The following is a 27,956-nucleotide window of genomic DNA, read 5'->3' as shown; positions in this document are numbered from 1 at the left end:
TGCTGGGACTGGCTGGATGGCTCTTTTTGCTAGCAGTTTTGATATCTCTGGTACTGTTAGTTCCCTTAGACCGGGTGGAACGTCTGGAAGGGTTCCCTTTTGCTGAATTGGGGTTTGAATAAAGGGAATTTTGTAACCCTCGGATATAATCGACTGTACCCATTTGTCTTGAGAAAGGGAAAGCCAGGCTATTGGGTACAGCGATAATCTTCCCCCGACTGCCTCCGAAGGTGGACAATCGGGCAACATCTCAGGGATGCTGGAAGGGTTTGTCAGAAAGAGGCTCTCTGCTACCCTGATTCTGTGGACCCCCTCTGCCCCTAGGGCAGCATCTGTTGTTGTTACACCCTCTGCCTCTGGCGGTAAACTGACCTCGTGCGTCAGGCGTGACTCCTTGAGATTTGCGGAACCACATCTTCCCTCCCTTCTGACCTTTTGGGTAAGGTCTTGAAGGGGTGGAGAAACGGACTCCTACGGCAGAAAGAGTCTTGCCATCTTGTTCGCATCTAGTCAAAGTGTCTTTCACTTGAGGTCCGAACAAGGTCGAACCATCAAAAGCGGAGTTTGTGAAGGACGCCTTGAAGGGGTCTGCAAAATTACAAAGCCGCATCCAGGCCTGACGCCTTAAAGCCACTCCTGTGCCTGCGGCCCTACTCACTCCATCGGCTGCATAACAAATGAGCCGCATGGAGGAGTTAGCAATGGAGTTTAGGATTCCTAGCTGTGAGCTAATCTTATCCTGAGACCCAGCAGCTGACGGATCCTGTAAAACTTCTCCCAACTCTTTAAGAACATCTCTTTGAAGGCGGGTGAAGTGACACAAGTAGTTCAGTGATCGCATGGTAAAGGTCGCTAAAGAAAAAATCTGCTTGCCGTACCTGTCCATAGTCCTAGAATCCTTGTTAGGAGGATGGACAGGTACTGAAGGATCAGCTAGTTCCTTCTTGGTGGCTGCAGCCACCACCATGGCATCAACCGGGACACCTTTTGTCAAATATTGCCTATCAGGTGGGGCCGTAATGAATTTAGAAGGCCTCCTAGGAATAGGTTCCACCGAATCCGGGGCCATCCATGCCTTCCGAGCCACTACGTCCATAAGAGGGTTGAAAGGCGGAGACACCCAGGAGGTGGAGGGTCGAGATCCGAACGCCTCCAGGTATACTGACTCGTCCTCGGAAGGATTAAGGGAGGGCCAGTTCCCCCTCTGCTTAAGGAGTTGAAGGATGTCTGAGAAAGGAACATGGTGAGAGGAGGACCTTGGGGATCCCTCCGACTCATCCAAGTCAGTATCAGATGTAATAGACTCGGGGGAGTCTAGATGTTTCCTCTTACATGTCCTCTTATGCGGTGGTTCACCTGACGGATCAGGAGAAGCCTCGGAAGAGGAAGATATTCCCAATGGGGAAACCTGAGGCGTTGGATCTCTGGGTCTGGGAGCAAGAGAGTGGGAAGAGACATCAGCAGGCACTGTAGTGGGAGAAGCTGATGGAACTGACCATTGACTATGCCCAGGGGCTAGTACACTCCTCATCACCTCGAAGGCTCCCCCATCAGAGAGACCAGAAGGTTCCCACTCCGAAGAGATAGGAACTCCAGGCCTCACCGAGAGGGAAGGCTCCGAGGCAGATGTCTGGGCTGAGCTCACCAACGCCGAAGCCCCGAGAGGGAGAACGGGGTCGGACAAGGGTCCGATGCCACTCGCCCCCTCGGAGCCGACGAGAGAGACCAGATGCCCGGATCCCTCCAATGAAGGCCTCAAGGAGGAAATCAGAGCGGAGGACGATGGAGCCAAAAGGGGTGGTATTGGCTTCGAAGCTACAACAGTCACAGCTCCGAGGAGCTCCGGCTCCAAGCTCTGTAAGAGAGTCGAAGGAGGAATGTTAGGTGGATGTGAAATAGCTACCATCTGTTGAGATGGGCTATGGAGCATTTGGGCCAATGCCTGAGACTTTAATAGTCTACTCACCACTCTCTCGAGGTCATGATCAGACAGCCTGGACGACTGAGAAGAACAGCTCCGATGGCTCCGCTCTGAGAGCAGGGGTGATCTCGGAGCGAAATGTATCCATTCCAATGAGGGGGATCGAGATCTCTTTTTAGAGATAGGTGGAGCCGAAGGAGCCGAGGATACGTCGGCTCCAGCAGGAGCTGACACTGAGTGTCCAGATCTGGCAGTATCGGCACCGGATGGAGCTGATACTGTGACTTCTAAAATGGAAGGATCGGCTCCGGCCGGAGCCGATCTCGACAATGAAGAAGCAGAACCAGTAGTCGACGGCTTGGGACTTGCAGCCAAAGGCTTGACAGGTTTCGAGGGCTTCCCCAGAGCCGACTTCGTCGGGGAGCTCTCAGGCTTTAATAAGCCCCTCAATATTAATTTATGTCTGCGCTCCTGCAGGACTCTTGGGCTGAAGGCATGACAGATAGCACAAGAGTCCTGCAGGTGCAGAGGTCCCAGGCAGTAAACACAAGAAGTGTGACCGTCTGTCAGAGACATCTTCTGACAGCATGAGTCACACTTCTTGAAGCCTGAGACCTTTGTGTCCTTCGACATAGCTGTGTCGAGGAAACACAAGTGACAAGAAAAACACACACACACACACACAAATAACACCCAATCCAATAATCTAAACTAAACAGGGATACAACACACTCAAACACACACAAAAATCCCTGACAGGAAAATTTAGGAAAGGGGAAGGCCTAAGGCCTAACCTAGGGAAGGGGATAAATAACCCGAAAAAAAGGGAACACTAACGGGAATAGGGTTAAAATAAACGTTAAGGTTCACAAAACAACTAAGGTTATGAAAATTAAAAGGGGTGAGACTAAAAGTCTTATTATGAAGAAAACTTACCTAGAGCTGGTAAAAGAGGCACCTCGTAAGCGAAGTGGCAAACGAGATCTGTGTAGTCTCCGCCTTGCATCATGGGATATAGGGTTGCCTCGAGCTGGTAAAATTAGCTCTTGAGCTTAGCAAGTGCCGAGTCGGAGCTGAGGATCAGCTCCAAACCCATCCAGCAAGAATGAAGGCGAGATTGACAGCTTAACATCTAATGTTTGCCTACCATTACAGTAATGCTATGTAGCTTGTAATACATATCTGCCTACAGTACTGTACATTACACAGTTATTGGCACAATATCCCACAATGCAAAACATACTTGCATTGTGGGATATTGTGGGATATTGTGGGATATCCCACAATGCAAGTATGTTTTGCATTGTGGGATATTGTGCCACAATGCAAACATACTTGCATTGTGGCACAATATCCCACAATGCAAAACATATTTGCATTGTGGGATATCCCACAATATCCCACAATATCCCACAATGCAAGTATGTTTTGCATTGTGGGATATTGTGCCACAATGCAAAACATACTTGCACAGTGGCCCAACCTTCCACATGTTATTCTCTGTATTACACCCATACATATGGCTACAGTTACAATATATCAACATATACTACCCCATTATAGCACATACTTGTTGGACCAACCCTGCCACTGACGTCGGCTGGTGAGAAGTATTTCTGTTCAAAGCCCTTATATAGCATCCCTTGTGGTGTATGCGGTGTTTGCCTTGTGACCTACAGCAGTACACACAAATACTACAAGCGTGACTATGCTCAACAATACATACAAGATAACTGTTTCCACTATATGGATTGCGTGCACTTTAAATACTACAGAATAGTATTACATACATAGACATACTGACTGTTCTACATACGTTATTAGTAACCTGACATATCGTTAACAGTTGATTTAATCCTTTTCGGTTTGTGTTTCAATGTTATTTGTAAAGTTCCGCTGGTATATACGGATGGATTGAATGTGTGATGACACATCCTTTTCTAGTTACATATCAGTAACATGTGGTATCCTGTCCACCAATTGCTGTTCCAAAGTAGTTAATTGGATGCACATCAGCTGTGCAGCTACTCCATTAGCCGATACCATGGCAACAGTGGTGTATAAGTGAGTACTCCTTTTAGGGGTTGTCCATTTGCCTTACTTTCATGGGAGACTGCCTAGATGTGTTATTGCGATATATTTCAACAGCTATATGGAGACACCCAGAGATATATTAGCTTCATGACTTCCGTGGACTGTGTGTAATGGCTAGACAATTTAGTTCTACATGTGGTACAGCTGCTATATTTTGGAACAGTGCTACTTATGCAGGGTTTGTTTACACCTGATACTTCTGCAGATGTTTAAGTCTGGCAAGGATGTTTGGCCAGCTCAAGGCCATATAGCTATGCATGAACTGTTATGTGGTGTACAGTGTGCTCACCAGACATCCTTGATTTGGTGTACAAGTGTAGCATACTGTGCTGTTACTCACTAATTGCTAACACATCTCGGTGTACGCACAACCCTCTGAAACAGGATTAGTGCAAACAAACCTTATTACATAAGCAGCTGTTCCATTGTATAACAGCTGCTGTTTCACTTAGGGCCATGTTAGTGTGTCTCTGACAAGGTATGTTAAGGCTTCTGCAGATGTCGTACAGTGTGTGAATGATTTGTGATGTTATTACAGTTTGTACTGTAATATGTTTGGGTGTGGGGGTGATGTTGGTGGGTGTGCATAGCAAATGCAGGTGTGTAGGAACTGCTTTTATACATAATCACTATATGCATGAGGATTCCTTCCCTATTTGAACACCTATCCTTTTGTGGGCTACTACAATGGTATTTGCAGGCTGATTCATTAAGGCACTGTTATGTGGTTCCTGTATAGCATGCAGGTGATGTTAGTCCTTGAATCTCTTCAGTAATACATCTGAATATAATAACGTGTTGCTACATGATAGCTGTGTATTTCTGTCATAGGTATTTGCAGTCATCGTAGTTGTGTTGGCGACTGACCCACTTTGGCTAGGGTTGCCACCTTTTCATATGTCCATAGTGGGTCTTTTTCGGGACACACATCTGATTTTACAGGCTGATACAACCCACGGTCAGTACAAGGGAAAGAACTTTCCTTTCTTGCCTAATTATAAGCTTATTCTTGTAGCAGTTTAGTAGCTTATCCTGTTTCCTGTACAATGTAGATACTTTAGATACAGAAATAACTATTGTATGCAACTATTACATTACATATGGGACATAATTATGTCCTAAAATCCCAGGACATTTGCCACATTTAATATATTTGGTCAGGACACAACCGCCCAAAGAGGGAGTGTCCCTATGGAACAGGTGGTAACACTATCATTGGCTCATGTCCATAGCACATATTTGTAATGGTGTATAGGCATATACTCTCCATATCCTTTGTTCATAAAGGCTGGTAGTGGCGGAATGTGTGATTGCTATGGTCTATGTTATACACATATGTGAACACTTCAACTGCTGTATATGGGAGACGTACAGAATTCCGAAACCACAGTGTTCTGATGCACACAGTCCCGGGAACAGACTCCCATACCCCACATTACCAACATCGACAGTAACTTGCGAAGGTAACACGAACATGGAACACACACATGCACACACAGGCAGACTGCTACCCAACACATCCAAACAAACCATCCTACACTGTGTATGAGCAGGTGGCCAAGCCCCCTACACACCCCATGTAGGTGTCTGTGCCACACACCACCCACTACTTTAATATTCTACATCCTAGGTCATGCAAACAGATGCACAAAGCTAACCCACAACCACACATTACAGTCCCCCAACAACACACACCACATAAAAAACACACACTTACTCACAATACACCCCTAAGAACCACATGTACACAGAGAAACCTACCCAAACCGCAACACCAGAAGCACTGACTAACTGTCCATTAACATCGTGAGATTACACCTCGTGCATCTGGTGTTTCGGTACTGTGTTCTTTTGGACTTTAAGCCTCGAAATTACATGTGTCGGTATGTAAAGCAGTCGGTATGTGGTAGGTATCCCATTTATATGTACCTCCATGGTTATGTAGATGTTGTTAACCTGTCTATATATCTACATATATACGTATATCCTTATATATAGACATATCTCTCTCTCTCTCTCTCTCTCTCTGTATATATATATATATAGATATATATATATATATATATATATATATATATATATATATATGATTGTATATATATATATATATATATATATATATATATATATATATATATATCATACACCTTTCATTGTGTACATGCTGGTTTGTCCTATTTCAGCACATTCCTACCTTTTGTGTTTTATCCTGTCAGTATACACGACTGCCATTGGTGCATCTCAGATAGCTTAGTGGTATGTTATTGTGATGAATGTGTACATGGTTGCGTGTTCTAATCCTGGCAGTGATATCTTACCTCTCAGAGCAGGCACTGGTAGTGCAAGGGTGATGAACGCACATTTCAGTGGTTGTGTGTTCCACATGTTTATTATTCTGTGGAGAACTACCTATACATGCAAGCTGCGTTTAAGGTATACTATGTAATGTGTACACATCTGTGAAGATTCCTGTCAGGGATACTCTCCATTATTTGGAAACACATCCCTGATTACATTATACAAAACCCCTCACTAACACTCCGGGGAATCCTTGCAGAGTGGGTGGTGAACAGTAGCTACACCCCAGGGATCCCACAAGTGGCTCTGCTCCACAGAGGGTCAGTTAGTTGATCGATGGGGTGGCGACAGCAAACATGTTTTGCCTATGCTTATGAGTGGCCTCAGCGGTTGGCCATGTACCTACCTATGTATCTATGAACCTGTACATACAGTATGGACACATGCTGATAGCTTAATATACTGTTCAGGTATTGACTTACCTTGTGCCAATGGCGGTTGTGTGTACAATAGTTGAGGGCTGCCTATGTAGGATGCACACAGTTGACCACCTATACATGACAATTTACAGGTGGCCGTGTGTGTGTGCCATCCATGTTTGCTATGTGCCCAGGTGGAGAAGGGTGTCAGCCCATGAGTGCCTACACTGTCAGTGTGTGTGCTATACGTTCCCTCTTTGCCAAAGCATGGGCATACTGGGCACACCTCTGTCTGCCTACTGGGGCTAGCAGGGTATTCGTGGTCTAAGCCCCCCTGTGGCTGTGGGTCCATTGGCAATGGTGGTGGGCTGTGAGGGCCTTCACCATTCTGTCCCTGCTGCAGCTGTTTCCGCAGGATCATATTGTGTAGCATGGCACATACTATAAAGATGTGGGCACATGTTCCTGGAGAGTACTGCAAGGCTCCACCAGATATGTCCAAGCAATGGAATTGTGATTTCAGCACCCCAAACACGCTCAATATGATGATTCTGGTTTCTGCGTGTGCCTCATTATGGCGTTCGTGTGTGGCTGTGTGTGCGTGTCATCATCCACATTTCCAGTGCATAGCCAGCATCCCCCAACAGGTGGCCATATGGGATGTCCCCCCGGAAAATACCTGATACAGCTGTGAGGCATGCCAGATGTGGGAGTCATGATAGCTTCCAGAACTGCCGGCACACACATCCATGATAATGCTCTGGGCATTGCACATGACCTGGCAGTTGATGGAGGGGAATTCCTTGCGATTTATGTAGCACCTATCCTGCTCACCGGGTGGTGACTTGATGTGTATGTGTGTGCAGTCTATTGCACCCAGTACCTCCGGGTAGTCTGCCACACAGTGAAAGAGATGCATATTGCTGGCCAACTCCTCCTGCATTCGGCAGGAAGTGTATGTGCTCATTGGCATGTCGCAACATGGCATCCAGGAACAGGTGGAGTACCCTGGATGCTGATGCCTGTGAGATTCCTATGATATCCCCAGTTGGCCTTTGAAAGGTACCTGTGGCTAGCATTCTCAAGCTTACACATACCTTCGTGTCCTCTGGCTCTGAGGCGTGGCCGGCACAGCTCAACAAGTTGCTGTATGATGTCCCTGTCCACCCTGTAATGCTCTACTATCTCCAGATCATGTAGCCCCTGGTAGGTTACCCTGGGTCTGAACACTCGTCTCCTCCTCTGGTGCCTGAGATGGTTGTCAGTATCATCCTCCACACCACCGTCAGTCTCCAACACATGCTGGTGAATCAAAGCTATGGCAGCCCCTAATATATACATATTAAAAGTTTCCCGTCTGTATACACCAATGGTGCAGAGTGTCTGTGAATACACAAGTGTGTGTGTGGGACTTTCACAACTTATACTGTTGTGCAATGGATGATGCTGGTGTAATTGGGTGTGTTTGTGCTATTCCATCTGCAGGGTATCTTAATTATTGGTTTTACAGCAGGTACTGCTATTGTGGGACCTTTGGTGTTGACTTACGCTTGTCTGCCGTGATTCATCTATTGCCCTTTACTTCTATTTTCAACCAGATTCACCTCCCATTGTCAGGCATGCATCCAGCTGCCACCTTTCTTGTTTTCTGCTTCCACAACCCAGGATTGTGTTGGGAAAGCAAGTTTGCTTTGTTGTGCTGTGACAGTTCTTTTTTCTTTGCTGTACGGCACCTCCCCTTTCCTGTTCTGCAGGTAGCTGCCAACAGCCTTGTTAGCTGTTGTCTATGGCCCACTGTGAGTTTGTAGGTGTTAATTACTCATTTGTACTCCAATTACCATGCTGCAGCATTTCCATATTGTCTTCCCATAACCTTCCTGTTTCACTTAAGTTGCACGCCGCTCGCACCCGGTTTCCAGCTTTTGAGTGCGTTTTCATCCACGTTCACATGCACTTTCGGTCACCTTGTTTGCTCTCAGCTAAGCATAGCTATGGCTAGGTACATACCCCTATCCTGCAGCTTTGCATAGCAACAGGCAACCTGGATTACCAATGCTCCAATGTGCTTACAGCTACAGCGGCGCACACCTCTCATGATGTCATGTTTACCTCCAGGCCACTCCTCGGTGTTGTACCGCTGCCCCGTGTGGTACATCCTTATGCCAGTGGGACGTTTGCGATTCAGTATTACTTGACTCATTTGCATGGCATTGACTACTAATTCCTAGTTACCAAAAGGAACACTGTCACAGACCCTTAGCAACCCTTGCGCCTTGGTTGTGGTGTAGCATGCATACCATTGACTATTATGGCGAAATTATGATTTGTGTTACATTGCAGTTTTATGACCTCTAAATATATTTTCCTTGTGTTCCCGTTTGCACACCCATGCACTGCGGTTGTACTTTGCGTTAGTGTGGCCATGACATTAAATTTTATTTTTTGTGTGTTGTGCATGTTTTTTTATGCCATTAGCTGTATATTTAGCCATTGGCATATGTTAACATTGTAATACGTAAGTTTGGTCCACTTTCATGGCTCAGATGTTCTGTTTGATAAAGTGTAAACCACTTTTTGGTTTACATTTCTGCATGCTTATCACTATATACCTTCATTTGCATGCTACACTGCTGTACATGTGGTAATTAGCATACAAGCTCCGTGAGCTGCGCAGCTCTGGCATATGCTGGTAGTGCACGTGGAAACAGCTCTTACCTGAATCGCTCGACGGGCATATTTGCCTCTAGATCGCCGACGCTACTCTGGTGCATGGCGCAAGCTTCATGAATCCCGGGGTCAGTCTTTTCCATCTCCCATTTCTTCCTGCACTCCTTCTTTCTTTTGATGATTTTCTGGACTTTTGCATCCCACCACAATTTTTCCTTATGTATCTTATTTCCATAGCTGGCTCGGCCACATATATTTTTTATAGTCTTAGCACATGCTGTTTTTAGGAGCTGCCATTCTTGTTCAACTCCACCTATTTCCTCCTCTTCTTGAGGTGCTAAAGCCCTCAGTAATTCCTTGAACTGTTGTGTTTTCTCACCAGTCAACTTCCAGATCTTCAGCCTGGTCTTTGTTGACCTTAGAGCCTTCTCTGACCTGTGCCTGCAGCTGACTGTAGCAACGATTGGTTTATGCTGTGGCCTGACTGTTTCACTGGGAATAATTTTGCAATAGCTGATTCTACCCCAGTGCCTTTTCATTACTAGGAGGAAGTCTACCTGAGTTGCATGTTGACTATTCTTGTATGTGATCTTGTCACTATCTCTCCTTCTAAACCATGTGTTGGCTACTATCAAGCCATTTGGCAGACAGAAGTCTAGAATGGCCTCTCCTTATTTATTCCTGTTGCCCCACCCATATGGACCGAGGCAGTCCTCATATCCTGTTCTGTCTGTCCTAATATGTGCATTGAAGTCACGCATTATCAACACCAATTCGTGTTGTCCTGCTTTATCTAGTAGGTTGGCAAATGCTGTCTGAATGCACTCTTATCCTCATTATCACATCCCTGCTGTGGGGCATAATCTGAGATTATGAATACTTCCCTTTCATTATACTGGAGTCTGATTGCCATAAGTCTGTCATTAATTCTGATGATATCCCTCACTGCCTTCTGAAGCTTCTCTCTTACCACAATTCCCACACCATTCCTACACCATTTCTAGCCTGTCCCCCTCCAGAATAGTAGATTCTGGATCCCAAGCCAAGTAGCTTTGCTACACTGCCCTTCACTACCCTTCCATCGTGTCTCTTGGATACACAGAATGTCCAGCCTCCTCTGTATCGTCATCTCATCCACTTCCAAGCTGCGTCTTGTCAATGAGCCTAAATTAAGCATAGCAATTCTCAGTTCATGTTTGGTACGTTGGTTGGTTTTACGTCCAATCGCTCAACTGAGCTATCCCAGGTAACCCAGGCTGGGCAACTAGACACTGGACAGCCAGTAGCTTTTTGACCCAGAGCTGCTGGGCTTTATGGCAGACACACACTGGCCAATAGGGGCATATATACCCCTCCCACCATTAGCATGAGTCCCTGGCATAAGTCAGAGTAGGCCAGGTCCTCAACCCACTTATCACCGGTAACTACCGATGCCCATTTGATGACATTAATCAACAAGACAAAATCACCTAGAGCCGTATTTTCCACTGTCGAGTGGCTAGCCCTTCCACAGTGCACAGTATGTGATCTGTGTTCTCTCATCTTGAGGATATTGCACACCAAAGTAGATGCCTAAAGCGGTTGGTCTGTACAACTCTTCTGTACAACTCTTCCCCTATAGGGCACCATGTAGAGTCTGTGCTGCAGCCCACAGCTCCATTTGTTGGTGAGATTGAGATGGAAACACTCAGCATGTTTTTCAGGGGTGAGAGGAACCCCAGGGAGACACAAGGAGTACATGCAAAGTCCAAACAGGTATTGGTCAGAGGTCAGGATCAAACCTTGTACCTCGTGCATGGGAGGTGAAGACCTTAACCATTATGCTAACTTGTCTCTCCAAGTCTAACTTTACAATAAAGGCTGTAAATGGACAAGTTGTAACATGGACTGAAGGAGTAACATTTTCAACTTTGGGACCTTAATAAAACGATTGAGATAGGAGAGGTCTTGCACAGGCCTCCAAGTCCCTTCTCCATTTGGTATCAGAAAAATCCTTGAAAAAGTGGCAGAGCGCCACTGGTTCTATGACTCCTTGAAATATTTTTTTCTGCATAAATGTAAGAAACAGGAAGAGTTGGTTTGGTGGACAAAGAAGAATCCCCTGAAATAGAAGAAAGGCTCCCATTGTCAAGTGCATCATTGGTGAATTACTATTATAAATCATTTGAGTTAAGCAACCTGCTGCCACAAAGGAAGATGTAGACTCAGAGAGAAGAATGATTCCTGGGGTGGGGGTGGGGATAACCTATAGAGGCAAATATTCATTCCAAATTAGTAAATGTTTTTGACTTTGTCAGGCTTTGACTTTATTTTTAGAACCTCCTTGTCACTGTTTTTTAAAAATCTTGTTTATTGGCTACTTTTCCCAGCTATATGAGAGATCTTTACCTGCCCTTTCCCATGAGACTAACAACAGTGGTTCTCTCTTGCCCACTGGGGGCATTCCTACAGGCAAAGAGAAACTATCTATTCCCCAGTCCTCAGTAGCTATATGTGCTACACTAGAGGGGCCAGAGAGAAAAGATGAGCAGTCTAAGGAACCAAATCCAGCCACACCACAACTGGAGTTGGCCTGGCAGTCAGAGAGTCTGTGAGTACTTTCTACTTCTTTTTGCAGACAGTGGAATGAAAAACTGTGTAGATCAGTGACTGTTGCATAAGTTCAGCTGAGAAAGGAACACTGAAGATGGCAGCAGAGCTTGAAAGTGTCAATAAACCTTCAAATGGCCAAAAAGTGATTCTAAGGTACAAAAAACACTGACAATCCCAAAAAGACAATGACATGCCCACAGCAAATAAAACCTCCATAAACCTGTAGGAAATAATATTAGAAATAGAAATATTTTACAGAATTAGTTCACACAAGCATTCACACAATAAATCTCTCTTCAATGAGTACCATGCCTATAGAAACTAATAAAACTAATACATTTGACCAGGAAACCATGTTTTTCAAAGAAAAATAATTTTGTGGAAGGTTTTCCCTACACTGGGACTTATTTGCCACCCTTGAAGGATGGCTAGTCGATTGGCAGTTCTATAAAGCCTGCTGAAGGAGCATACTTCTGTGACAAGAAAGCTCTTGAGGATTTTGCCACTCTGTCTTTATGCATTAAGCTTCAGTCAAGCTCCTGACAGTCAGACCATGTGGAGGGTGCCCTAAAGTTTTGAAAATTTGGACAGTGGCAAGGGGATGACCAAAACAGTTTACACTACTGCAACAGTGATTCAATACTGAACATCTAAAATTATGTCAAACAAGAAAATGCAGGGTATTTAACAGCTGTATAAAGAAAAAAAGTAACTACTAATTTAAAATGATTGTTTATTTTAAAACAAAGAAATGTAGAAAAGAGCAAAAAGTTAGAAGTTAGCATGCATTAATATGTATTACCAGTTAACAATCAATGGAAAAGCATATCAGTAAAGACAGATGACCATATCTAAAAAGACAACAATCATTTTTTCTTTAAAATAAGTGGTGTTTGTGTGCCTATATTTGTATTTATCAATCCGGAGGTCATTTTAAGCCTAACCATTTCAACCCAATGTAATACTGTAGAAGTACTGGTCAGTATCCAATACTGCATTTAGTGATGACTGCCCATGTCCAGAAGGGTTGTGGGTACTATCCCCAGTAGGAATTTATGATGCCCCATCCACTCATCCAGGTTCCTCTTGAACAGTGTCATACAGGTGCTCTGTTTCACATGAATTGGTAGCCTGTTCCAAAGACGTGGCAGTCACTGGGAGATAAATCTGTCACTCTAGCATGTCCTATTTAGGTTGCAGGCCATATTTAAGTCCCTGTAATGGGTAGCTCTAGACCCATTTGATTTATGGATATGCAGTAAGTTCATTAGGTTTGGGTCTTGGGTTGTTCTGTATGCCAGGCACAACTCTCCCCTAAGAAGTCTATATGATATGGAGTATAGTGGCTGGGACTTTAGTCGGTTTGTGTAAGGCACATGCTGGAGGCCCTTGACTTTCTTTGTTAGAAACCTCTCAGGTCTCTCTAATTGCTACAGGTGATTAGTATAGTACATACCGAATGGGGCATTATACTCAATTATGGGGTGGAAAAATGCCAAGTATAGGGGGAGGTTATAACTACTTTTGCTCTCGAGATGATACCTTTACTAATCAAGTGAGCTATATGGAAAGCTTTCTTTACAACAGTGGACACGTAGTGGTAGAAGTTAAGGTCATGGTAAACCTGTGATCGTAGGTCCCTTACTACTTTATGGGTACTTAGAGTATTGTTGTTGATTTGATAGAGTGAAGGGACATTCTTTGCGCTGAAGAGAATGATGATGCATTTCTCTGCATTCAGTTTGAGACCGTGACTAATACACCAGCCTCTGGTCTGTGTGAGACCCTCCTGGTGTATACCTATTTTCATATGCAGATTCAGTGATTGCACCTAGTTTGCAATCGTCTGCAAACTTGGTCAGCCACAACCCTTTAGTTTTGACCTGAACTTCTGAGAAGTATATACCAAACAGTAGGGAGCCCAGCACTGACCCCTGTAGCGTTCCACTGGTAACAGGTCTAGTGGTTGATTTGGGGTCACCCACTTTGATAGTGTGTGTCCAGTTTGTGAGACAGTTGGCAACCCATCTTATAACAAAGAGGTTTACATTCAGTTTGCTAAGTTTATTGGTAATGCCTGAATGTGGGATTGTATCAAAAGCCTTTGCCAAGTCAAGGTATGCTGTGTGCTCAGATTTTCCCTCATCAATGGCCCTGGTCACACTTTCAAAGAAATCCACCAGGTTTAACAGGCAGAATCTGCCCTTCACAAAGCCAAATTGGGTAGGATCCAGGGTTTAGAGGTCACCTATGTCTTTATTTATAAGGTCCATAATAATACATTCCATGGTCTTACAGATGAGGCTGGTCAGGCTTATGGTTCTGTAATTCCCCTGGTCTGTTGCTAGGCCTCCTTTGTGGAGGGGAATAACTGTAGCTGTTCTACATTCCGCCGGAACAAAGCCTGTGGTTAGGCTATGACTGAAAAGGGTACTTAGTGGTGATGCTACTTCATGTTTTAACCTGTTTAGAAGACAGCCTGGGATGTCATATGGTCTCATAGCGGCAGTGTTATTTGCCGTGGACAGGGCTTTGAGGACCTGTTTTTCAGATAGGTAAGGTGGGGGGGAGTTTGGTAGAGGGTTTGTTGTAAGTTAGGAGAGGACAAGGGAGTGAAATTTTCACCAAACCTATCCACTAGCAAGTTCGCTGTCTCTGTGGGGTCAGTGTGTGTGATACTGTTGACCACCAGTTCTGCACATGCTTGGGTCCTACCCTTTAGATTACGTACATAGCTATAAAAGGCCTTATGGATACCCTTGGCAGTAATTGCTAGGTTTCTCTCAAAGGAGGTCTTGGAGGATTTGACAAGTTATCTTATTTGCCTGTTAAGGCTGAGGAGGGTGCTTTTCCATTATTGGGTCTTTGTTTTCTTGGACAGCAACTTTTTGCATTTATTGTAGAGTTTGTTGATGCTGGAAGTCCAGCATGGCAGCTTGATTTTACTTGGGGGTTTTGCTTTATTTCTATCTGTTGCAGCAAGTGATGGTACAGGGCATTAGTGTAACCTTCGGCACAGTAACCACTTTCAGCTTGGGGTGGGGCTTGGAATGCATTTATACCTTCACCTAGGAGGGTATAGTTTGCCTTGGTAAAGTTTTTTAGTTTGATTTCACCCTTTGTGAATTTTGATGTTAGTGTCAGTTCAAAGGTGACTGATTTGTGGTCAGTTTTAACTAAAGAGGGTCCAACCATTGTATCAGTCCACCTGTTTGACATGTTGCTGAGGACCACATCTAGAAAGTTTATTCCTCTTGTTGGGGTATGGCCAACTGGGTCCAGGGCATTTGAATTCACAAAGTCAAGGAAGTTTTGTGCTAGTGAGTTTGGGCTAGAGTGGGTTTCCCAACTGAAGCTGGGATAACTGAAATCTCCCATAACCAGTGTATTCAGTAAAATTCGGATTGTCTTCAGTTTGGTTAAGTAAGCTTCTTAGTTGTTGTGACCAATGGAAGTGGATCTATAACTGGCTAGGACTTAAATTGGGGGGGGGGTTCTTAACCACTGTAATGTGAACCTGGAGTAACTCCATGGAGTCGTCCAGTCTTACTAGAAGTGAGGTGAATTTATCTTTAATATAGACTGAAACACCACCTCCTTTGGTTTTTACACATTCACTCTGCAATCTAAAGGTGTGGAAGGCATTGTAACCTTGTACAGTGGGGTATTCTGTGAGGCCTTAACCCAGGTTTCTCAGACTGCACAGACATCTACATCTTCTTTAGATCGAAGTGCTTCCAGGGAGTGCAGTTTTTGGTTTAAGCTCCTAGCATTTAGCAGCATGACCCTTATTTTCTTCTGATTGGTTTATTTCACTTCTGTAATGTTGTTTTTGAGACCTTGCCTAAAAAAGGCACTATGCAGGAGGCAAGAGTCTTTGCCAACAACCAAAAGCATAGGGGAGCCAAATGTAAACCGCCTCTGGCAATGCAGCGAGATTTGTCGACCATGGCTTCCCAGGCAGACAGGAACTGGATCCCCTTGGAATGACACCAAAAACCTAGCCAATTATTGAAATCAATCATTTTTTTGTTTATAATGTGGCATCATTCTAGGTGAGGGTAGTATGCTGCTCAAGATTTGGGACATATCCTAAGAGAGCTCAACATGTCTCTCTTCATATAGTCCAGCAAGGTATGTCTCAGGTCATTCACACCAACATGAACTATGACAGAGTCATAATGGTACTTGTTGCTGAGAGACCTGAGGGCATGCGTGATTTGGTGAATCCTGGCACCAGACAGGCAGCTGACCATGACTTTCTCCTTGTCCAGCCTGGTGAGTAGGGCATCCAGGTGTCTCACTAAGGTCCCTCATAAAATCCTCCAAGGCTAACTTCGAAAGAAAAATAGCCAAGGATTCGAAAGATAACCACAAAGCCTTTTTTAGCTATGTCAAGAATCTAAGTGGCAACTCACAGATATGCTCTGAGCTAGTGCAAAATAGCACAAAATATACTGAACCCACTGATATTACCAACTTCCTGGCAGATAGATTCAGTGCAAACTTCACCCCCTCTCACCCCCGAAAAGGGCCCACAACAATACCGGAAAAGTGTAGTGTCCTGGAAATCACAGACGCACAGGTGAAAACAGCCCTTTCAAAAGCCAAAAGCACAGCTTCAATGGGGCCAGATGGTGTCCCAGGCTGCATCTTGCATGAACTACATAAAGAACTAACCCCCCACCTAAACACACTGTTCAACCTCAGCCTCTCCACAGGTTACGTGCCCATAGAATGGTGCACAGCAACGGTTATTCCGCTCCACAAAGGAAGGGCCACAACTGACCCTGGTAACTACCGCCCCATACGCCTGACTAGCCTGGTCTGCAAGGCTATGGAGTGCATCATCGTGGAACTCATTAACAAAGACATTGGGAACCTCCAAACACTTGACCTGACCCAGTTCGGCTTTGTTAAGGGCAGATCATGCCTATTAAAACTGGTTGACTTTTTCGGGACAGTCACCAAGGCCACAGATGAAGGGAAGGTAGTTCACACAGCCTACCTTGACCTAGCCAAGGCTCTTGACACCATTCCCCACTCAAAAATTATAGAAAATCTCACCAGCCTGAACATAAACCCCTACATCACGAAATGGGTTGCCAACTGTCTTACAGACAGAACTCACACTGTAAGAATAATGGGCTCCAGGTCCGACTCTAAACCAGTCACAAGGGGTGTCCCACAAGGCTCGGTCCTGGGACCCCTACTGTTTGGCATATACTTCTCAGAAATACAGGCAAACACAGGAGGACTATGGCTAACCAAGTTTGCAGAGGACTGCAAACTGGGAGCCATAATTGACTCTCCGGCTGACATGAACATTCTCCAAAAGGGCCTTACTGAGACGGACGCCTGGTGTGAAAGTCATGGTCTCAAGCTAAATGCCAAAAAATGCATAGTCATCTCGTTTGGGAAAAACAAAACACCCATGAATTACCACATAGGTGGCAGCCCCCTTAATACAGAAGAGGTAATAAGAGATCCTGGGACCCAGGTAGATAGTAATCTCTCCTTTGACAATCATATTGCCAAAGTAGTTAGGAAATCCTTGTATGTAGCCCATCTAATTACTAAAGGGTTCACATCTAAAAATAAAGAAGTTATAGTGCCCCTCTACTCGTCACTCATAAAACCCATCATAGAGTACAATGCCCCGTTTGGGATGTACCTTACAAGACACTTCCAAAAGCTGGAAAGACCATAAAAGTACCTCACCAAGAGGATTACTGGTTTCAAACATATGCCCTATGCAGCCTGACTGGAAAAACTCCAGCTGTACTCAGTGTCATATTGCTTACTCAGAGGTGATATCTGCCTGACTTACAAAGCCATGCCCAACTCAGAATTGATGGACATGCTGCACCTAAAGAAATCCAAGTCACTGCGAGCCACTTTCTCTAGTGAGCTAAACCTTGCCACAACAATAAATAGAACATGCTGGAGGGATAGATTCCTGTCACAGTGACTCCCCATGCTTTGGAACAAAATTCCTAACTACATTAGGCAGAGCCCCTCACTAACACTCTTTAAGAGAAACCTTGACAAGTGGATGGGTAACAGAAAATACACCCCTGGGATCACTTCATTGGCTCTTCTTGACAGAGGCTCAGTTAATTAATCAATGGGGCGGTGAAAGCTGACACACTCTGGCTAGGCTTATAAATGCCCTCAGGCAGATAGCCTAGTACCTACCTATAAAAAAAACAGGCAACTTATGGTTTTTTGGAAGCTCAGAAGCCTCTAGTCATCTGGTATCTTAGCTCAGAGTTGTAGCTGGTAGCCCACCTCAGTTTAGCTCGGTACATATATACAAACCAGTTGAAATATAAACCTCTTTCTTTTTAAATCTGAAATCAAAATCACATCAGTGTTTGGAAAGAAAAGTGGATATAATGGGTATGAAACAGAAAAACTCTGTTTGCAACATTATGAAATTCATACTTTTAGGTAAGCATTAAATGCAAATTTTTATCTTGCTTAATTTTATTTAAATAATAAGTGACTATGTTCCAAAAGAGAAGTAAATACAATCTGATGCTTTAAAAGTTGTGTATTCTGATGATTTCAAACCGAAATGCATTTGTAGATCTTCAGCCTCTTTGAAGTGGGACCAACTTACAGCTATGCATATAAACAGTGAATTTATGCTCAGTGCTATAAGTTTTGAAAAGAAAACTGCAGTGATTCACAAAGTGGACATAAGGGACTCAGGCGAAAGAACTGCATGGTTCCAAACACACAGTGCAACAGCATCAGGTATACAGAACATATCAAAGAAAGCAGCCATGGCAACTCAAAAAGCTGACAGCTGCCTCTCGATTTATTTTATAAAAAAATGGAAGATATTGTAGGATCCTTAGTTTGTGACCATAATATGGAAATTCTTTTTAATTTTTCCTGCTTTAGACTTTTAGAAATGTCTTGGTAGTTTAATAGTTTAACATACTTTTGTCTGAGTTGGTCTGCATTCTGAGATATCCTTAGGGCATGGTATACTCTTTCTATAATCATGCATTCTGCAAGATTTGGGTTATCAAGCAATTCTGCAAATATGCCATGAATGGTTATTAGTAAATCCATTTGTTCAAACATCTCCTGTATTCCTCTGATGAAGATGTTATTTCTTCTATTATGTGATTTTCCTTTATATGGGAAATTTCAGTTGAATGGTCATCAGAGTTCTTTTCTATCTTTGCTATTTATTTTCTCATGCTCATATAAGATTTTCAGTATCATCATAATCACATTGTAGATAATCTGTTAAATTTAATATTGATATTTGATAACTGAATAGATTTTCAGTTGTCTGGTGTAATGATTGTAATTCTAGTTTTGAATTCTTATACACACACACACACACACACACACACACACACACACACACACACATATATATATATATATATATATATATATATATATATATATATATATATATATATGCATATATAAACTTTGCTGTGATTTGGCTTTAGGAGACAGGTTTTTCTTTTCTAGTTTAGAAATAGTTTTGTATCTTTCGCTGGAGATATAATTTTCTGGAGTTGCAGTTACTGCATACTTAGAATGAATGGCAGCACAGACCTCAAAAACTAAATCTCAATACATCTTTAATGATACTTAAGAAGAAAAAAAAAGAGATTTAGGAATAAAATGCAAAACCTTTTTAATGCTTAGGTAAATCATCTCTTCAGCAAAACCACATGACCTCAGTAACACTCTTTACTCAGGCAAGGAATCTTTCTTTTTGTCCTTTCTCTGTATTTCAAGACATTTTCAAATACATATATGTTTTTTGTTATGTAGCTTTGTTTGATATTGGTTTGGAAGATAGAAATCTATGAATAAGGATGCATGTTTTTGGATTGAGTTGAAGTTGTATTCAGGTGATGTTTACTCTTTGGCAGAGGTCTTGCTTCCCTCCTGTAGATCTAATTTACTTTGCTTACCTATCAAGTTTGGTCATTTTCTATGTGGTTGTCAGTAGATGGGTCACTTTTTTCTTCTCACACATTGTCGTTCTTACACTTTGCTTTCCTAGCATAGAACTGTTAAGTTGTATATAATTGATTCTTTGCCATACACTGTACCTGTGGCAACTGTTGAATCCATCCACAGCCCTTTTTTCAAATTTTTTGCATACGAGGTTAGAGTGTGACTTCAACAGTGGCAATCATTTAGATCCATGGTTTACACTGATGAGTGGCTAGCCCTGCCATGGTAGTTCTTCCATACCACACACTCCCCTGCACACTCACACCTGTGGCCAAGTTAGAGTGTTCAATCCACCTACTGCATGTCTTTGGAATGTGGGAGGAAAGTGGAGCACCAGGAGGAAACCCACGCAAGCCCAGGGAGTGCATGCAGACTCCACACAGAAGGCAATCCATCCAAGAATCAAACCAGGGAACTTCTTGCTGAGGCAACAGCGTTATGCATTGTGGCCTGTGTGGCAACTGTTGAATGTGTTGAATATGAAGTTTTTATTTCATAGGTTCATAGGTTCATAGGTTCATACTAGGCTATCTGCCCAAGGGCATTTATAAGCCTAGGCCATAGTTATGTGGCTTTCATAAGCCCTTTAGTTTGAATAAAAACTATGCCTATTATTTTGCTGTGCCTCTGTCAAGCAGTGACACTGAAGTAATCCCTGGGGTATAGCTGCGATCTCCCATCCATTGGTCAAGATTCCTCTTGAACAAGGCCATCGAGGTGCTCTGCCTCACATGTACCGGGATTTTGTTCCACAGCATAGGGAGTCTCTGGGTGATGAATCTGTCCCTCCAGCATGTTCTATTTATAACCGTGTCGAGGTTTAAGTCTCCTGCCCTTGTGGTTCTGAGGGATCTTGATTTTTTGAGGTGAAGCATATTCATCAAATCTGGGTTTGACATGGCCTTATATGTCAGGCACAGGTCACCTCTGAGCAAGCGGTATGAGACTGAATAGAGCTGGAGTTCTTTCAGTCTGGCAGCATAAGACATATTTTAAAGACCCTTTATTCTTTTGGTGAAGAACTTTTGGGGCCTTTCAAGCTGCAGCAGGTGTCGGGTCAGATACATTCCGAACGGGGCATTGTACTCAATCATAGGTCTAATGAGTGATGAGTACAGGGGGACGATGACCTCCCTTGATCTAGATGTGAATCCCTTCATGATCAGGTGGGCAATATAGAAGGTTTTCCTAACTACTTTAGCAACATGAGTGTCAAACGAAAGGCTACTGTCAACCTGGGTCCACAGATCCCTGATGACTTCTTCTGTGCTCAGTGGATTGCCACCTATATGGTAGCTAGGGGTAACCTTGTTTTTCCCGAAAGGTATGACTATGCATTTTTTGGCGTTTAGCTTTAGGCCATGGCTCTGGCACCAGTTATCCGTTTCTGTGAGGCCCTTCTGAAGGATATCTGTGTCAGATGTGTTTTCGACTATGGCGCCCAGTTTGCAGTCATCTGCAAACTTTGTCAGCCATAACCCTCCTGTGTTTGCTTGTACTTCAGAAAAGTAGATGCCGAACAAGAGTGGACCCAGGACTGAGCCCTGTGGGACACCACTAGTGACAGGCTTTGAGTCTGACATGGCTCCAGCAACTCTGACCCTGTGGGTTCTGTCACTTAGCCAGTTTGCAACCCATCTTGTGATGTATGGGTTTACATTCAAGCTGATGAGTTTTTCGATGATACCTGAGGTATTTTTATCTACATTCCTCTTGTGCTAATATACCATCTCTATCAGTCTTCCATGCTTACCACTGCTTTATAAGAGGTTTAGTCTCTTGCATATAAGCAAATCATAGTGCACCTGTCTGGCCATGTTTATACATTTATTAACCTTTAATGAATGCTGTATGTCAGTGCTTGCACCTTGCTGTTGTATGTATATATCACTCAGTTGGAAAAGTTATGCTTGATTTCATCTACTAATGCGTGCTACAGACTATGTTGTATCATTTGTTTACATAGTATGTTGATGGTTATTAAATGTTGCAAAAAAAGTCACTGTGGTAGGAAGTACCTACACAGGTCAGTGTATATAAGGTCTGTGCTTACTTTTTAGATGAGACACTATGGTGATTCATCTTTCTGATATCTATGAAGATATGCTACCCCAGTAGTACTCATTCTACACCTTCATGATCCTGATAAGATGCATGGTCTCTTCCTGCCATATGTGGTCTGAATTCGTTTCTGCACATGGAAATATTATAATCTGTCATGCCTACAATAATCCACTCTCTTGTACTATATTACTGTTTAGTTGACTTTTTGTACTACAACTTCCTGCTATTTTTTCAAGCTTAAATATTCTTACATTTTGCTTTAGCATTCTTTCAGAATGTTTTTAATTGCATTCTGTACATCGCCTCACAGCAAGACGTTCTCCCGTTTGATTCTCAGCTGGAGCGCCTTCTGTGTGGAGTCTGCATGTCCTCCCCACAGTCGAGTAACATTTGAAAGACATTCGTGAATGGGCGTGCCTTCGTTGAAGGTTGGGCGTCGACCTGGCACCTCGGCATCGTAAAAATCTACTGCCAATCATTAGCGGACCGGAGTTCCGCTGTGGCGACTCCTAACCAGGGAAAAGCCGAAAGAAAAACAACAACATAGCAGAACTAAAACTGCAAAGTTTCTTTTGATCTCGTTTTCTTTAAATCCTTCTGCAAATTTTTATTAATCAATGTAAAACCACTATGCACTATTGTCAAATGCTATTACATGATAGTGTTGACAGTTTCATAATATTTCATTTCTGCTTGTGCGTTCTCATGCTGATATAACTGTCAGGTTAACCTAGTTATTGCCTTATTCAATGGTGACACTTTTGTATGTTGCTCAGCTGTCATACTACATTATAGTATCGGTGTTGTGCTCTACTGAGTGTTGTAGAAGCTTTATAAGGTTTGGAGCAGACCATTTTGTCCTGGGACATCTTCAAGTGGGGCTAGATACATAGATTAGCAGGAATTAAGAGAATAAGGGGATGATAGGGTTAAATGGGATGGAGAGCTGTTTAGGAGGAAATGAGGTAAGGGTAGGGAGGGGCTTAGAGGGTTTTGTCAAATGTAACTGAAGTAGGAGTCACATTTTTGGTGTGAACTTGCTACTCTCCCACTCTCCCACTTTTTATTAGTGGGACTGTAGTTATTGGTCATGGGATTTGCAGCTTTTAAAAAGGATGCCATGAGCCTCGCTCCAGTGTTTGCCTCATGTTTGGGTTCATTTTCATGATGTTCTGATTGGCTGGCAAATTACTGGCAAATCATTAAGAATTGGGATTTGAGGGTGGTTGCAGATGTGTGAGGCTTCCTACTCATTTAAGTTGATGCGATATATATTAAAAAAAAAATAAAAAATCCCTAGCCTTTGTATGAACAAGGGTATGGTCGTCTATGTTTGGATGTTTGTATGGGGAGAGTGATATGTCATTAAGCAACCTACATCCAAGATTCTATAGGTATGAGAAGGGTACTAATTGGTTTCCCAACAGAGTAGCTGATCCATGGAACAGACTATCAAGGTACATTAAGCAAGCACCTGTTCAGATATTTAAAGTAAGCATGGACACTTATGGGCACAAGGTTTAGTATATTGGCAAGGTAGGAAGGCTTAATTGCCCATGCTTGATCAATTATAGGTATGTATGGCTCATGTGCTATTTCCCATTACTTGTGGTGAGTGGACATTGCGACTGCCACAGGTGTCCAAACTGACTAGCATTTGGGTGGCGCACAAGGAGGTCAGAGTTGGGCGAGCAGTGGTCAGTACCTTGATGAAGTGGTTTTGAAAGGTAATGTATTTTATTGCATGGTTTTGACTGTTGGAGTGGTGCACCATGGGGTGTAGGGGGAAGTATGTTTGGGGCTAGATGATGTGGGGGGGGGCTGTTTATAAGGATTTTTGGGTTTGCAGGTAAGGTATAATTATAACAATCGTAGGAGTATAGGAAGCTATGAGGTTAATGGTATGGGATTTTGTAGGTTAGCCAAAATTGATAGTTGTTTCCACATACAGCTCTTATTGTTGTTCGAGGGATGTGGGTAGAACTATAGGGTGAGTTTAGTCACTCAGCCAGTTTTTTTGGCAGTGGGATAAGGAGGTGTTTGTTATTATACATACAAGGTTGTGTTGTGTCATTGTCTTTTGGGGTAGAGGATAGGGTTGGTCATGGAGACCTGCATTTTGTGTCACACTTTGCGGTTGTAACTTTCCCTGCCACAATTATTGGGTAACAATTTTGTTGAGAAACTTTATGAGATTGTTAAGGTGATAATTTTATTTATAGAAGAGGCCTTTTGAGGATATGAAGTTGTTTTATTTCACATAGGTATCAGTCATGAAGGTGGGTGCTAGCAAGAATTTTTTTTTTTTTGCTAAGACATCGTTAAGTTGCATGGGGGTTTCACATTCAGTAATGCGAGCATTTAATACAGTTGATGGAAGAGCTATGCCTTTGGTGTTGCATAATGCTATTAAATATTGATTTTTCATGTGTGGAGTATTTACAGTTCTTTCTTTACAGATCAGACGGAGGTTGCAGATGTGGGGGTATTGAGCGGGCATTATTTGGTGGTCTGAAGGAATGCACACTTGGCAGGTGAAGAAGGATGCTGAGGAACGTATTGGCTGATGGAGCATTAGGAAATTAGGTCATAGATTTCCAGCAGTGCAGTTGTATATGGTGTTTGTTTTGTTCATTGTTGTTTCTTCTTTCTCACAGCCATAAGGTAATGTCTGTTTTGGGGATTGTTTTGTTATTTTATTTTGTGTGAGAAGCATCAGTGTTGAATTTCATACTGTCTTATTGGTAATTAGGGTTTTCCTTTGAATGGCTCAGGTGGGTAGATTACCATGGTAGCATACCAAGTTATGGTTACTGCTGAAGGAGATATTAGGTGAGCTGAGGCATGTCAGATGATAGTTAGGATTACATGGTTGCGGCAGGATTAAGGGGATTGTTATAGGAGAGTTTTTGGTAAAGTAGGTGTTATCTTGGTCGGGATTAATGGGTTGCATTGAATAAGTTGGATTAGGCTGGTGAACTAGATGGTGCATTGTGTATAAGAGGACTTAGCTTTGAGTTACTACAGTTTTACAGGAGGTAAGGTTGGATTATTTTACCACACTTTGGACGGGGAGGGATGGTCACTGGCCTGATGTCTCTGGTGCCAGTGGGCATTTCAAGTCAGTGTACATTGTGTTTGGTTAGTTTTGTTGGTTTGTTTTACAGTTTGTGGTACATTTGGGGTCATACTGGTAAAGGTCTTGTATGGTGGTGTAAGCAGTTTGTCTAAATGGGTATTGGTGTGTCGACAAGATTACTATTAAAGGGGATTCTAATGTAATTTTAGGTGGTTATTATTTCATTGGGCAGTAAACGGGCTGCAATACATTATGATGGTAAGTATTACCTATGCGTGGTTTAAGTGGCAATGGGGTTAGAGTTTGCTTGTTTAGTTGGGGTATGGATTCTGAGAGTAATTAAAAAATGTTATTGGTATGGTAATTGGGTTACAAGATATGGGTATTTTAAGCTTTGAGTTGTGGTTATTTTAGCCCTGAAGAGGGATCAATGGTTTGTTTAACTGTTTAGGTAACTGGATATTTTTGTTGGTGATGGGGATTGAGGGGTGACAGCATGGAGACAGTCTGGATAGGCAAGAGTGGGTACACTGAATGATGTTTGGCTTTATGCCTTTAATGGGGTTTAGGTTGTGGGAAATTTGGTCGGTGAGAGGGGAACAGCCTGGTCAGGCTGGTGGGTGGAGAAGAGGGGCAGGCTTGTCCTCTTCTGTTCTCCCTCTGGTATTGGATGTGCATTTCAATAAGTTGGGAAGGAAAGTGAGTGGTCGCTCTGCTGGATAAGTTAATAAGCAAGCAGAGCTGCTTATTTGGATGGTGGTGTAATTCAATAAATTGAAGGTGAGTGGGGTAACGCTGCCTTGTTAGTGCAAAGATAAGTGAGCAGGTGGGGGACGTTGCTTATCAAGGGTGAGTGGTTAGACTGCCCTTATGGTTATTTTATGTTTTTCTTTCATGGATGTTATTATCACCTGTGTCATGGTTTTAGTTGAAATTTATAATTATTGGTAAACAATCATGTTTATGGAAGTTTAATAAAGTTCATCAAATGTCATTCAGTGTTGTGTGTTTATTGAAGTGGACCAGGACAAATGAGGTTTGGAATAGATCATTTTGTCCTGGGACATCTTCAAGTGGGGCTAGATACATAGATAAGCAGGAATTAAGAGAATAAGGGGAGGATAGGTTTAAATGAGATGGAGATGTGTTTAGGAGGAAATGAGCTAAGGGTAGGGAGGGGCTTAGAGGGTTTTGTCAAGTGTAACTGAGGTAGGAGTCACATTTTTGGTGTGAACTTGCTACTCTCCCGCCCTCCCACTTCTTATTAGTGGGACTGTGGTTATTTCAGTTTGGGAAGGTGGAGAAGAGGGGCAGGCTTGCCCTCTTCTGTCCCCCCTCTGGTGTTGTATGTGCATTTCAATAAGTTGGGAAGGAAAGTGAGTAATTGCTCTGTTGGATAAGTTAATAAGCAAGCAGAGCTGCTTATTTGGATGGTGGTGTAATTCAATAAATTGAAGGTAAGCAGGGTAACGCTGCCTTGTTAGTGTAAATATAAGTGAGCAAGTGGGGAACGCTGCTTATCAAGGGTGAGTGGTTACGCTGCCATTATGGTTATTTTATGTTTTTCTTTCATGGATGTTATTATCACCCATGTCATGGTTTTGGTTGAAATTTATAATTATTAGTTAACAATCATGTTTATGGAAGTTTAATAAAGGTCGTCAAAAGTCATTCGGTGTTGTGTGTTTATTGAAGTGGACTATGACAAATTAATCCAGCCCATGTCCCACAAATCTCTTCTCTACAATAAAGTGCAAAAGTAAGTGGAGTGGTACAAGTAGTGAAAAACGCCAGTCCTGTAGGTGACAGATTGGGATACTTGGCATTTTCTAAATGAAAGACAGACTTGATAAACATGAAAAAGCTACCATATTAGTCTATCAGTAATAAAAGCAGTCATGGCAAAGCACTGACAAGACAGTGAGCACAAGTATACACTCATTAAGATGAGGATGATTTTGAAGGAAGGATGCATGTCTCACCAAGAAATTGGTTGAAATTCACAAGTGACTGTGTGAAAAGACAGCCAAAAGTTGTATTACAATAATAGAGAAAAACTGTATTGATTTATTGATTTGATTGATTGATTGATTGATTGATTGATTGATACTTAATTGTCTGGAGTGTGGACTGATCATTTGACCTTTTTCAGCCATGACCCAGCTTCAAGGAGCACAATAAAGAAATAGTATACAATGCAGGTAGTACAGGCAGATATAAAATAAATAAAGCAGTTATACAATAAAGATTGTTTGAAACAGTTGATAACAAGCAGTTGTATATGTTAGACAATAATAGTTTGTGATATGTGAGTACTTCTGCTCTCTGAGAATAATAAAGTTTAGATTACAGGTACTGTCAACAGCTATTGTAAATAAGATTTGCAACAGTTGCATATTTGAAGACCATTATGTTTGCAGATGCTTTGATTTCTGCATACTAGAGTTGATCTCAGACATTAAGCAATACATGAATGCATGCATGTGAGGGGTGTGTTTTATCCAGTTTCCAAAAACCAAGAGTACTGAGATTCTTAAGGAAATGTGTCTTCATTTGTTAAAGGAAGTCAGCATTTGTTGCTTTCTGATCTCAGAGACAAGTGTGATTCCAGGTAGTTGGTCCAATTTTAAAATTCCTTTTTCTCCTATGCTGTTTTTGAATCTGGCTCTAAATAGTTCCAGGGAGTCTAAATGATTTCCTCTAAGTTAGTAACACTGATTTCTTAATTGTAGCTTGGCAATTAATAGTGGACATTGCCTTAGAGTGCGGGTTTCGAATAATGCTGAGCTTAGCAGTGAAGCACATTCTACTTTGCACTGGT

The sequence above is a fragment of the Protopterus annectens genome, chromosome 15.part0, assembly GCF_019279795.1.
Source record: "Protopterus annectens isolate FY-2018-M chromosome 15.part0, PAN1.0, whole genome shotgun sequence".
Taxonomy (NCBI): Eukaryota; Metazoa; Chordata; order Ceratodontiformes; family Protopteridae; genus Protopterus; species Protopterus annectens.
This window is presented reverse-complemented; position numbering follows the sequence as displayed.